The sequence below is a fragment of the Clupea harengus genome, chromosome 13 (genome assembly GCF_900700415.2).
Source record: "Clupea harengus chromosome 13, Ch_v2.0.2, whole genome shotgun sequence".
Lineage (NCBI taxonomy): Eukaryota > Metazoa > Chordata > Actinopteri > Clupeiformes > Clupeidae > Clupea > Clupea harengus.
In genome coordinates, this window is record NC_045164.1 from 17,831,168 (window position 1) to 17,845,909 (window position 14,742).

The following is a 14,742-nucleotide window of genomic DNA, read 5'->3' on the forward strand; positions in this document are numbered from 1 at the left end:
GAACTTATTGTCACCGAGGTCAATCTGTGAAATGATCATGACATTTCTTTGAGGCCATAATGCCCAGCCCTCCTCCATCTCGTCGTCCTCACACACACGCAGACAGGAACAAACAACACACTCATTGTTTGGAGGCGTGAGACGAACGGCCAACAGCCACACATCCCCCTCCCCCCCCACCCCTTCCCTCCTACCCTACTGCCTGTCCCAAATGCCCTTCAAGCACCTGCCTAGTGGCCCTCATGCCCAATCACATGTTATTCCACCTCCATTCATTGGTTTAGCAGACGCTTCTATCCAAAGCAACATTTCCATTACTATTACTACTCTGGATAACCAACCCTAGGAGATCCAAGATGGCGGCGCGCACGAGCGCAGCGTCTCCTTGCTCCCTACTCTGATCTTTTTAGTTTATTGTATTTTTGTGTTGTCATATGTTGTCCCTCGTGGCACCAACAGGAGCAGCGCTCCAAATTTCGCTGTATGCAATTACAATGAAAATGAAGGCTTTCAATTCAATTCAATTCAATTCAATTCAATTCAATCCATCAACTAGTTCCTACTGGTTACTCTTCCAAGTCTACCAGCCGTCTTCTAGTTATGTTCTCATGTGACATTTCAACAGCTCTTTTTAAACTGGGGAGTCTTTAGTTGAGTGTGTTGAAGGGCTCTATATAAATTGCTACTTATATTTCAAGGGAGTTTACAGCACGTCTGTGGCACAACAGTATGTGCTGCCACTATACACCCGTTGGCAGAGGTACTACAGAAAGGGCCAATGGACACAGGGGTTAAAGGTCGCTTCTCTGTTGGTTAGCCTCTGCCCAAACTATCCGTGGCACATAGGTAAACTTGGCTTGGGGGTGGGAGTCACAATCCCATTCATAACATGAGCAAGAGTGTGTGTGTTTACCTGCATGAATATGTGTGTGTCTGGTGTCTGTGAGTGTGTGAGAGTGAGTGTGATAGAGAGAGAGAGAGAGAGAGAGAGAGAGAGAGAGAATGAGTGGAATAGAGAAGGGAAGAACGAGTTATGAGCTGGTCCGTGTGGGTGGAGTGGGCGCCATCCGGGCCCAGTTTTTTTGGATGATAGCGTACCATTCCTAAAAAAATTATACGCGGTTTTAACACCACCGTGCCCAGGGCTCTCTCTGTCAGCACTCAGCGAAACACACAGCCTCACAGCATCAAATCAACCAAAGACACACAACAACTCCTCCAGGTTTGCATCACCATGGGATCTAGATGCATGCGGGGGGGGGGGGGGGGGCCAGCCCCAAATCAAATGCATCTGCCTCTAAACAGCCATTAGGCAGTTCAAGTGAATTTAGTAAAGCTGTTGAACCGCCAGAATCAACAAGCAAGCTGACCTATTGACCTAATTCACCCACAAGAGAACTTGCAACTGAAACAGACTTGTTCCTCACTCTTCACAACTTCCTGGTTTGCTGCAATCCCCACTGACCCTGATCACTATGGATACTGGTGACCTCACAAATGCATCTTAGGGCTCAGAAACGCTCAGGAATTATCAAATGTCAAATCTAACGCATCACTGATGCCCTAATGGGCTGATTTACTTACTCTTCCATGTTCCATGACAAGGAACATGGTGTTGTTGCCAATGATTATGCCAACTGTGTCATCACAGAGGAAAGGGTCTTGTTATTTAGTATTTCAAAGCTACTCGCCTCTCATCTGTGACCATGTGAGCCTGGGTCTGGCTTGTTGTTGACCCTGGGACAGATTTGGCCCAGTTCTAGCCTGGATAGGACACAGATTTGGCCCAGTTCTAGCCTGGATAGGACACAGATTTGGCCCAGTTCTAGCCTGGATAGGACACCGATTTGGCCCAGTCATAGCCTGGATAGGACACAGATTTGGCCCAGTTCTAGCCTGGATAGGACACAGATTTGGCCCAGTTCTAGTCTGAATCTGGCCTGGATTCGACACAGATTGGGCCCAGTTCTAGCCTGGATAGGACACAGATTTGGCCCAGTTCTAGCCTGGATAGGACAGATTTGGCCCAGTTCTAGCCTGGATAGGATACAGATTTGGCCAACATTTGGCTTAGATCTGCAACTTTATAGTAGGGCCAGGTTCTTTCTCTGCACACATCTTACACTGGGCTCTGTCATGGAAATGTAGCTTGTTAAGATGATCATCACAATGAGAGCCCACATGGGTTAGAAGCTCCACGGTCTCTTTAAAGCAAGGGAAGTGGCTGAAACCTTTCCTTACTGCGGGGGAAATTGTGGACACTGAGTAACAAGGAGGTTGTTATTCATCTATTTGGTAGAGCAGACATCTAATTCAACCCGCACACAAACACACACACACACACACACACACACACACACACACACACACACACACACACACACACACAGACACACACACACACACACAGGATAGGGTAAGCATGAGAGCGGTCAAAGCCAATGCCAACAGAGAGTGAGAGCTTATGAAATGTTTTAGTAGGCCAGCATGTTACGAGTGCACAAGAGGTAACCTTAAAATAGTTTTTTGCAGCGTAGAAAGCCCATTACGCTAAGTGTGTGAGAAGTCTGTACCAGCTAATCTAATGTGGATGGCGTTTAAGCGTGAAAAGGGTGTTTTTGGGAGGGGGGGGGGGGGAGCAGGGTGTTGATGCTTTCCCACATGTGACTGCCATGGTCTGAACCTCTAATTGGTCCAAATGAATCATTCAAAACAGCAGACGTGGTGAAAGTGGCGGTGATCCACCCGCAGCGACTCGAGTCAGATCTATGCACATATGCAAAAGAGCACGGTACCCAGACTCACGGTACCCAGACTCACGGTACCCAGACTCAGTCTGCTTGGCTCCTAACCGGGACATTCCAGCGGATGTTCCAGATCCCAGTGTGTTTTCCGATCACACACACTGCTTCTGCCTTTGAAATGACATGCACACATAAGTCACGAACGACACACACACACACGTCACGAACGCCACAAACTTCAACCCAGACCCATAATACGGCAAGGTGTTCCATGCTCGAAAACCATCAACCACTGTTTGTTGGGCAGGGGGTGCAATATGCTATGAAAAAAATATATAACTGACAATGATGCATGACTTAATATTATAGATTTTATATATACATACACACACACACACACACACATATATATATATAAAATATATGAACTTTGGGGACAAGTTTGCAGTAGATCTATTGAAGATGCTTACAAGTCTAATGAGTTTTTCCTGAAGGAGGGGGCATCACAGGCCACCTATGACAATACCCCCCCCCCCCGCCCGCCCCCCCCATGCAGTGACCACCCCCCAAATCCCCCCAAAGCCCTCGGCCGGCATTCACCACACAGCGAAGCTCCTCTGGACAGGACAGAAGACCTAAAAATTCCCTCTGCCACAGCGGCATCACAGAGGTCGTCCACATCAGTGAGCCAGGGAGAGAGCATATGAGGAGGGAGGGGGCCTGGGGGGGGGGGCGATTCCCATCTGACGTCGACCAGCCGCAGCTCTGACGTGCCACTCCAGTCCACTCTGCTCCCCTCGCCAGCTCGCAATAGGGTTGCTTGTTTCAGCATACCCGTGTGCATCTGTAATTGGTAGTGCATATTGGGCGTGCATATTGGTAGTGCGCATTGGTAGTGCATATTGGTAGTGCGCATTGGTAGTGCATATTGGTAGTGCGCATTGGTAGTGCATATTGGTAGTGCGCATTGGTAGTGCACATTGGTAGTGCACATTGGTAGTGCGCATTGGTAGTGCGCATTGGTAGTGCGCATTGGTAGTGCGCATTTGCAGCACAATCAACTTCCAGACAGTCAAAGACAATCCTAGAGCCAGAACGCAAGCAGACACACAAGCTTGATTCAATCCAAGATGACCTTCCATATGAAAAGACAGGACATCCTGACAGTTCAGAATGCACCGTGAGGCATTTAAGGTCTTACCTGTCCCCACTGTATTTAGGAACAACCTTAATCTGTGGTTAACATGGCACCATGCTGCTGTACGCTAGGTGCTATGAAGCCCAGAGAAACTTAGGAGGCGGTCCTTAATCTTTTAATGGGAGCCGGATGCACCCGTAATGGGGTTAATGTAAATATTATGGAGCAGCTTTGGATCGTATAATTAGCAACAGTAAACAAGACGTTCCCGTCACTCAGCATTTGCAAGTCAAGCGCAATCAATCTGGATTGTGAAGTCAATCTCACCATTTCAGCAAGGTTAAGACTCTCAGCCGCCACACAAAAGAGCGTGTTTTGAGTCGAAAGCGCTGCGTTTGCGAGTGAGTCACAGCGCTGCTATTGATTGATTGGGGCTTCAAACGCAACGATATAGACGCAACACGGAGTCAAGAAAACTCTCTGCAACCGTCAACAATGAGAAGCACGCCGATGTCTATTCAACAGCAGGGCCGAGTGAAGAAAAAGAGAGGAGAGAGAGAGAAGAGAGAGAAGAGAGAGGAGAGAGAGAGGGGAGAGAGAGGAGAGAGAGAGAGGAGAGAGAGAAGAGAGAGGAGAGAGAGAGGAGAGGGGAGAGAGAGAGGAGAGAGGAGAGAGAGAGAGAGAGAGAGAGAGAGAGGAGAGAGAGAGGGAGAGGAGAGAGAGAGGAGAGAGGAGAGAGAGGAGAGAGAGGAGAGAGAGGGGAGAGAGAGGAGAGAGAGAGAGAGAGAGAGGAGAGAGAGAGGAGTGCCAAGGCCACGCTTGACGTGTGTGAATGCCAAAGAACAAACAGCGCTCAGGGAAATGCACCGCAGTGCCAGTTGGAGAGACGCAGTCTTAACCACAGAGACCTTCCCATGAATAACCACTTTCTTCTCAACACAAAAAAATGCCTCCTTTCTCTCCGGCTCATAGAGCCTATGGCACAAGGTCTGGGCCTGTAACGCACACAGAGTGCGTCATCTGCGAATGTGACACATTTTTTTTACGTTTATATTTGCGTATACAGACGCCACTGCATGGATCGTCTCAGCAATTAGAAAAGATGACACCAAGTCCGCTAAAGACAGATGACACCAAGTCCGCTAAAGACAGATGACACTAGTTTCACTAAAGACAGAAATCCCAGGGAAAGGGGAGCGCCTCCACCCCAAGCTGGGGACAGGTGCTGGTCACAGGTAAAGGGGAGCGCCTCCACCCCAAGCTGGGGACAGGTGCTGGTCACAGGTAAAGGTAGACCACAGAAGAAAGAATACCCAAGTACCAATACAACTTCTCTAAACGTACAGACAAGACAGAGCAGCAAAGCAACAGAGCAAAACGGTGTGTGTGTGGGGGGGGGGGCATCTATACAGTGTGTGGAGAGTCATATTCTTCCTTTTAAGTTTTTCATTAAAAAACAGAGAGGGAACACTAATCTGGCCTTGATCTGCACGATGCGTTCGAAATAGCACACAAAGCAAATGAAAAAGTGTTTGAAAACATTGGCAAGCGATTGCCTTTGAGTTCGCAGCGAACGTTTGCGACCACCCACAAACGGTCTGTGAGGGTAGTTCTTGGTGAACGAACATGGACGCCATGGGTTACAGTTTAAATCGAACAATTTGGAATGTTTGAACAAAAAAGTTAAAAGAAAATGATTACGGTTGGAGTCCTGTGCTGTTTTAGCCTCTATTTTACTGGTTCTGTCAGGAACATTGCATGTGCTGCTTTAAATGTGCTATATTAAATCTATAAAATCTATAAAAATCATTAGTCATTACTATCTGGTGATAATAGGCATCTGCAGGCAAATGCCCAGGCCGTAAAATGAACTCGGGTTCAGCTTTCAGCACCCAGTTGTTGGCCATAAAGCAGGAATGCACCATGTAGTCTGTCTGCAGTCAGGCCAAGCCAACAGATTCCTTCACAAAAACACAGGCATGCTATGGCTTACAGCAGCTAATTAACCCTTCCTGTGAAACGTCCACCAGCATACCTGATCCATACCATATAACTGATCCATACCTGATCCATACCATATAACTGATCCATACCGGATCCATACCTGTGAGCTTCAGATTAATACATTCAAATAAGTAATGTAAGCAACAACTAAAGTGAAGATTGAATCTGTTTCTTTTCTGGCATGTAGCCTTAAATAAAGACTCCAGTGGTTCAAAGTTCTCACTCTCACAAAACTTCACTCCCATCACCTTATTTTCATGCCAACTGTGTATGTGTGCAATATCGCACATATGGGAAATGAAAAAAACAAAACAAAAAAAAAAACAATCAGAAACCAATTCTGCTACAGTTAGTTACGCTCAAAACAATCATCCTAACCTGGTTATACATCAGGTGCCCTACGGTCATGCGTGCTACATCCGATCGATCCCTCTGAATCCGTAACCATTTCATCTCCCTTCACCTGTGTGAGCCCTGTATAGCTGTATGCAGCTCTTCTCAGTGCGTGAGAGGCACATATGATATCTGGACAGGGAGAGAAATAAGACTTGGGCAAAAAGATTTCAGGTGATCGCCTGCCAAAGAGGTGCGCTGATTAGACTCGTTTAAAACAGAATCGACTAATGAAAATGTGACGCGGATCAGGCTGTGTTTCTAAGACCAGCCATGCCTGCAGTCTCTCTACTGTAGTTTAGTCTGCTGCATCTGGGAGTGTGTTTACAAACCACTGAAGTTTATGCAGCGTGCACCTGAAGTTTGTCACTCTGTTTGTTTGTTTGTGTGTGTGTGTGTGTGTGTGTGTATGTGTGTGTGTGTGTGTGTGTGTGTGTGTGTGTGTGTGTGTGAGAGAGAGTGTGTGTGTGTGAGTGCCACACACACACACACCACACACACACATTCAACTTTAGAAATGACTATGGAGGATGCCCACACACACACACACACACACACACACACACACACACACACACACACACACACACACACACACACACACACACACACACACACACACACACACACACACACACACTGCAGACACCGTGGAGACTGCAGTGACTAAGCCTGATGCAGAGGCACTGTGAGTGGAGAGACAAAGGCAGAGGAGGAAGGTGTCGTGTCGTTCCCCACACACCCCCTCCTTACTCATTCCAGACAGTCTTAACACACTCAGGCACAGTTCTGGTTCTTCTCTGGCCCGGTTCTGGCCAAATCAGGGTCAGAACTGCTGCGTACTCAGCACTTCTCTGGGTGTTTCTGTGAAAGAGGCAGGCTGTATAATGAAACCTATGTCAGATGCAACATGTGCATGTTTATGGAATAAATGTACTCTAAACATGCAAAACATGGCAAGTTAAAACATTGCACAGCACTTACACAAGTCATATTACTATGATCCATATTGTAGTACTAAGAATAGGTTTTTCTCTCTCTACCTAACTTCTCCCTCTTCATCTCTCTCCCTCTCTCTCTCTCTCTGTCTCTCTGTCTCTCTGTCTCTCTCTATGTCTCTCTGTCTCTCTCTCTGTCTATGTCTCTGCCTTTAGCGAAGGAGTGGCAGCTGGCTGTTCCGTTTCCATGACAAAGCATTAGGCATAGCCTGTTGCGATGCCTATTGTCGCAGTAACCAGAGGCATCGGCACAGTGTGGTGTGGTGTGGTGTGGTGTGGTGTGGTACGGTGCGGTGTGGCTGCAGAGAGCCTCAGTCTCTTGATGTAGTAGTGAGGAGGTGAGGGGAGGAGGGGCATCCTCCAGATAATCATTTAATTTCAGCACAAGACAGCAGAAAGCAAGGGATGGAGAGAGGAGGAGGGAGAGAAACACAGACAGACAGACAGACAGACAGACAGACAGACAGACACAGACAGACAGACAGAGGTAGAGAGAGAGAGAAGACAGAGGTAGAGAGAGAGGAAGATGAGAGAGGGAGAAAAAGAGAAAAGGCCAAAGAAACAGAGGGAAGCAGACAGAGGGGGGGGGGGGGGGGGGGGGGGGTAGAGAGTGTATGAGAGAGAGGAGGGGTGTAGGGGGTCTGAGCCCAGACAGTGGCGGCAGCCTTACTCTATTAATCAGTCTCGACACAAGCAGAGGACAGCAATGTCCCAATGTGAGGGTCACACACACACACACACACACACACACACACACACACACACACACACAGAGAGAGAGAGAGAAGCACATACATTCACGAAGATTCTCTCATAGGCACACAGACACATACAACCACACAATACACATTCACACACACATTCTCATATATACACTCATAACCACAGATATGCACATACTATGAGCACATACCTACACACACATAAACATTCATAGGCACAAAAGCACACACACACACACACACACACACACACACACAGAGAGATTCACCAATCGCTGCCAACATGGGCAAAGCCGGTGTTGCCCTAATGCCAACGCTGATGCCCACCAGCGCCTTGTCCTCTTCTCGGTTCCCCCCGGACGTGAGGGGCATATCAAAATGCACTGCATGTACCGTGTGAAACACACACACACACACACCACTGCAATAGGAGAATCTGCAGCCATACCTACTGTACTTTGAAACCAATCATGAGGCAGATCTGGCTCGGGTATGGCTGAGATGTAGCTTTGATGTGGCCCTGATGCGGCCCTAATGCAGCCCTGATGTGGCCCCGATGCGGCCCTGATGCGGCCCTGATGCGGCCCTGATGTGGACCCTATGTGGCCCTGATGTGGCCCTGAAGCGGCCCTGATGTGGACCCTATGTGGCCCTGATGTGGCCCTGAAGCGGCCCTGATGTGGCCCTGATGTGGCCCTGAAGCGGCCCTGATGTGGCCCTGATGGGGCCCTGATGCGGCCCTGATGTGGACCTGATGTGTGCTACAGGCCCATTCATATTCTGTCCAGCACCTGGCTCTGGCACAGTTCTGGCCAGGAAGCAACAACGGGGGTGTGGGGTGGTGGTGGTGGTGGTGGTATCACATAACCATTGAGGGGCTGATTCTGGCGCCGAACAGGGACCAGGACCTGACCAGCCCCACATACGGGCCAGGTCCGTGCCACATACGGACCAGGTCCGTGCCACATACAAGCCAGGTCCGTGCCACATACGGGCCAGGTCCGTGCCACACCAGGGTCTACTCCTTTGAGCACGTGTGGCACACTGGCTGCCCCTTTCCCTGCGAATAGAAAGGGACGCGTAACGTGTATCATTTACACCAGGCAATGTCATTACACATGCCACCTGATCTCACACAAGGCAACACACGACGATGTGTACCAGTGCGCACGGTTCTCACTCCAACACCGGGCCGATCGCAGAGCAGCGCACGGGGGAAGCGGCCTCTTTCCAACACGAGACACTCTGCTGATGGAAAGTGACAAGACGCACTGAAAAAATAATGCCACCATCTACGGTTCCTCAGCTGAGCCATGCAACCATGTAATCGTGCGTCGCCAGAGAGAAGCACTAACTTGACTGATACTGAAAGTAATTATGAGGTTGCGGTGTGTGGTTCCTGAAGAACACAGCTTCGCGTAGTCCAGAGAAGCAGCAGATTCTAGTACTGTTCTGGTACACATGTATAAGCATGTATCAATGCCAGAACCGGACCACATTATTGTTTGGGAGCGTGCTAACAAGAAACAAATGCGTGTTTTATATGAGTCACAACCACAGCTGAAATCGGAGCTGAATTAGAGAAGGCGTCTCTCACACATCATGCCTGTTGTTATGTTGTGACAATGTAGATAGGACACTTTCATGATGTTTCAAAAGACATTTTTATTCTGTTTCTGAAGATTGTTTGGTACTTATGAAACTAAATTTCCCTCGGGATAAATAAAGTATCCATCTATCTATCAATAGAGCTGTTGTGATTGGTTTGTTTTAGTACATATGAAACACACCAATAGAGCTGTAGTGATTATTGGTGTGGAGTGTTTCATATGTAGTAAACAAACTAGAGCTGGAACCAGCGAAGCAGATTCCAACAGTGACGGGTGCTTTTGTCAAGCAGTGCGCAGGTTCTAGGGGAGCCAACCCTGTTAGCATCAATTCTCACAAAAACCCGATACCAAAATTCATCCGAGTTTTCTGGCGGTCATCTCCGTCCCGGAGAGACTGCAACAGAAGAGACGCCTCGGGCTAGTTTCACAGAGCTCGCAGGCCTCCTTAATGTCAGTGGAAACCCGAAACAAAAGCAGCCAATTTTACCCACAGACAGCACAGCTATTTGCTTTTCCTTGGTGCTCCCCTGAGAGCCTAGCGTTCTCAGAACAAACACAACAACAGAAGCTTCTCTCGACCATGACCAGGGATGTGTCCCCTTAGCTATATTCTCAGACAGTAGCCAACACTGCATAGACTCTGGCCATGATGTGGCCATGGTACAGACCATGCCTCAGCTGCTTTCTGGCCAGCCTGCTTTAGCAGTCTAGTTCAAACACGTTACTGCGTCCTACCGTTGACCCATGAGAGGAAGTTCTTGCTGTACATTGTAAAACGCATTGCATATTTAACACTCCTTTAAGGGTCTTACTAGGAAGTGATCTGAAGTGACGCCAGTAAGACCACAAGTGCTTCCTTTGGGTGGCGAGGCTATCGCGTCCCTTTGCACTGCATCTCCCCAGGCCTTGAGAAGCTGAACGGACAAAAGCCTCTCGTTGCTGGAACATGAGCTGTGTTCGTAAAACCACTCATGAAATTACACCAAATCCCCATGCTACGGTGAGAGGCTTCACTCTAGGGTACTTCAAAACACTGAGAGAGAGAGAGAGAGAGAGAGAGAGAGAGAGAGAGAGAGAGAGAGATATGCCCATGCAACATCAACAGAACATACTGTTACTTCTACGCGCAAAGAAAAACCAGAGAAGCTCTGGCCTACTGCAAAGCCTTTGCCAAGGTCATGACTCCTGTAGTAACAGAGCTGGTTGACGGATGAAACGCAAGCCGTTGTCGTGCTCTTATGTAACTCCTTTAGTAGTATTACAGGACATCTACTAAATATGAGTGTAAAAAAACAGCTAGGTCTTTTACCCATCGTCCAGGACGACTGGAAACTTACTGGTCACAATGTCAGCTTTCTGGTTGTGTTGAACAACGCATGTGACAACAGCACAACCCTAAAGGGGGCCGCATCTGTGAACCGAAAGGATAAGTGAAGCACAGACTTCTGCATTCACAGACGAGCACAAACTCATGAATGGGAAATGTCAATGAAAGAGAAACCTCTCAAAACGTGGCTGGTGGTTTAGTCTGAAACTAGAATAGAGGAAATGAAAGAGTTCTGAATGGGCACCACCGGATGTGTACGTCTAGCGGCCAGAGGAGCTTCTAGTTTGTTTGTTTTGTTTTGGGTTTTTTTGTGGTTTAAGAAAAAAAAACTGCAGACAGCATCCTGAAAAACAGAAGAAGAAGAAGTGTGGCATGCAACACCACTTGCTCGTTGTGGGTTTTTTCTCTCACTTCTGTTTTCAACACAGAGCTAAAAAAGGACATACACTATTGACAGGCAGTTGTTGCAACATTGCTTTGAACTACTGAAATTACTTTTGTGTGCAACTGTTTGTCCTATACTAAAGATCACAGCCACCCCCTCAACACTTCTTCAAGTTCAGTCCAGTCTGGTTTCACCCACTAGCCCACTATAACCGTCTGAAACTGTTGACTGGCTGGAAATAAATGGGAGCACAGCAATGCATAAGTATGCACCTTTACAGTATGTATGGCCGTGGCATGTACCATACTTACTCTGCAGTATGGTACTATAAGTAGTAGGGGTGGGGAAAAAAATCTATTTTTCGATTTCTCTCGATTCTCTTTAGAACGATTCTGTCTCGATTCAGAAAAGTTCATAATCGATTTTTTAATTAAAAAAAATATTTTTTTAAATTAATATATTTTTTTTTTTTTTTTTTACACATTCATTTTGTGTTGAAATGCAAGCTGCATCGATTATTGCATTGTTCATAGAAAGTCATAATTGTGACAAGGAAAAACTTTTTATCTAATAAAAAAATAGATCTGTTGATTTTCTTTAATTATCAAACACAAAGTAGGAAGTGATTTGAGACTCTAAGTAGCAAACTCAAATGTTTTAAAAATTGAGATGCATCGATAATCGTTTTATCGGTTTAGAATTGATAATCGATAATCGGTTTAGAATCGAGAATCGGTTTAGAATCGAATCGTTGACCTCTGAATCGGAATCGAATCGAATCGTGAGGTGCCAAGAGATTCCCACCCCTTATAAGTAGCCATTTCAGCATCACTCCAGGAAGTACAGAGTAATTAGAAAGATGTCACTTCCTCCTAGGCTACCTCCTGCCCAAAGCTGTCGCTCAGTCTATATGCCTGTGAAGGTATTGCCATTGTATGGGCATGACTATTGTCCTGAAGTGACCTAAAAGCAATGAAAAAATGTGATCAACAAATGAACGCCCCCTTGTTGATGGGAGTCCAATAGCAAAGAACTCGGGACATAGATCCATCCAATATCAGCGCTAGATCTACTCCAAAATCAGGTGCCATCATGGTAAGCTTGTCTGACTCAGGACCCCCCCCCCCCCAAAAAAAAAAACTAAATATCCTGTCCTTTCTCTTAGGAGGAGGTGAGTGAACTTGATTCCAAACCTGCTGGTCTCCAGACAACGCAACACAGGGGTAAGATTCTCACTTGGCAGGTCACCTAAGGACACTGGCTTGGTGCAAGAGCAAAGGGGTTATGGGGTGATAAGCTTTATACACAGACCAACTGACACCTCGCTCTTTATTTCCATGACCCATTCCAGTTCTGACAGGAGCAAATCACATAAGACAAACAAGCAAAGAAAAGCAAAGCAAAGTACCTACTGCACTTCATTTAATCTGCATACGCTTGTGTGAAATGTACCATGAAACCTGAACAGCCAGCTAGAAATTCCACGTGTAAAGCGATGCTTGTACACTGTGCATCGTCATGTATTGTTGTTCGTTATGACTGACAAATTCCTCTTGCAATGACAGTGATCATTAACCATGGTTAAGGCAGGTTGCTGAAGCATTCTTAATCATGCTGCACACTGTGCCAAAATTATTTAAGCGCTGATGTAAAGGCTACTGTATGACATGTTGACTCAGCCTTGTGTTTTTTAATGTCAACTGAAGCTGCTCGATTTGCCCTATGGTCACGCTTCAGCGAGGGAGACGGAGAAGTTACATTGCCCTTCCCGTTTAATGAATGAAGCTACACGTTAGCCACCCTGCTAGGACAACAGCTGAAAGAAGACAGGCTGTGATAACGCCCGGCATTCATTCAAGCGTTTTGTTTATTTTGAGTTTGTGACGTGCCCAGGAAAATATGTACCAAAACTAGCTATGACTGTGTGGCGCAGTTTGGGAATCTCGCGTGCTACGCAGGCACCTTGACACTGGCTTGCCTTTCTATCTAAGGTATAATTCTTTTTCTGACGTATGCGGCTCAAGGCATTGGTATCAGCGAAAGAGCAAATGACTTGGATACAGGTAGTGGCAAGGCAACAGTGACCGTCTGCAGAACCACAGCAGTATCTTAGAGGACTTGCACGTTGTTTTGCTTTGCTGGTAGCTCTGCACCATCATCACCGAGGCTATCAGGTTCACGAGCTGTCGTGACAAACCCGCACGTCACCATGAACTTACAAAAAGACCACCGCTGGCCTCTGACAGCAGGGTGTCCGTTAAATGAACGGTTTCGTGGGATGTTTTTTCCCCCTGCACCGCTCTGTTTTCGATCATGTGGAACGCGCGAGTGTAAACAGAGCGTGTGGATAAACACGCGCTAGGCCAGACCCAGCTCCTCCTCCCTCGCGCAACCTCTACTGCTGCTGCTGCTGCATCAACTCAAGCCACTGCTACCCCTCTCTCTCTCTCTCTATCCCTCCCTCTCTCCCTCTCTCTCTCTCTCTCTCTCCCTCTCCCTCTCTCTCTCTCTCCATCCCAGCAATAAAAATGTATCAGCGGCGTGCAACGAGCCAAAGCTTATTACTGCACCGTGTATAGCCTAGCAGCGTTAACCTCCCTAGCAGAGAACGGATCTGAGGAAGTACTTAATACCTGTCAGAGTAATGGTGATGGGGAGACACCAGTGGATTCCCCCGCGCTTGGAATCCTCCTCGAGTCTGTGAGCGTCTTCCTTATTTACGACACAGAGAGAGGCTGCCTACCAGACAACCCCCAGTCGAGCAGAATATAATGAGGAGTAAAACAAAAAAATGAATACCTTTCCGAGGTTTAGTTATAATTGTCTCTGCGGTCGAGAGGACCTAATGGACAGTCGGCTGTGGGTCAACAAGGTGGCTGCTGCTCCTGCGTTTCCCCGGAACCGCCGTTGAGTCTCTAACGCTTGGCTTGTTGTTGACTTTCAGGAAAGCCAGTGACGTCACGTCACTTCTCGTAGGGTACGGCTTCCCCCTCTCTCTTTTCCTCTCTCCGCTGTCTACCGAACGCCAAGCTCAGATGGTCCCTGCGTCCGTCTGCCTCCTCTCGTACCGTACTCACTCTCCTCCGTGCGTCGTCGCTCTGGCAAGTCAGCTCTCGCGAGATCTCGTGAGGGATGAGCGGAGATGTCAAAGCCCATACCTGTGAACTATATGGAGGAGCATTAGTTGTGACCTGTGACCTTGCTGACGAGGATGCTCAAACATTTAGGAAAAATACTTTAATTTGATTTATTCGCTCAGGTAGATTGAACAACATTAATATAATTCAGCTCTGTGTCTCACTAATGAACCATGCACTCCTGTACAACGACAGACCTATCAACCAATTTGTTAACCAAATTCTGTTGGGTGTAACATGATTAATATATGCTACATGAAGGATGATACACATTTCAACAAAAA

At 47.2% G+C, this 14,742-nt stretch overlaps 1 protein-coding gene across 5 annotated transcripts in view; it reads right to left on the reverse strand.

Annotated features, from left to right (window-relative positions):
* akt3a (v-akt murine thymoma viral oncogene homolog 3a) overlaps nt 1-14,460 on the reverse strand; it is a 121,037-nt gene extending 106,577 nt beyond the window's left edge. For 4 of the 5 annotated variants that reach the window (XM_031579430.2, XM_031579429.2, XM_031579428.2 and 1 more), the window contains exon 1: nt 13,955-14,108. The gene's annotated coding sequence lies outside the window, so the exon portion shown is untranslated. The other variant, XM_042709592.1, reaches the window with a different exon arrangement.
* Nucleotides 14,461-14,742: the final 282 nt, after the last annotated feature.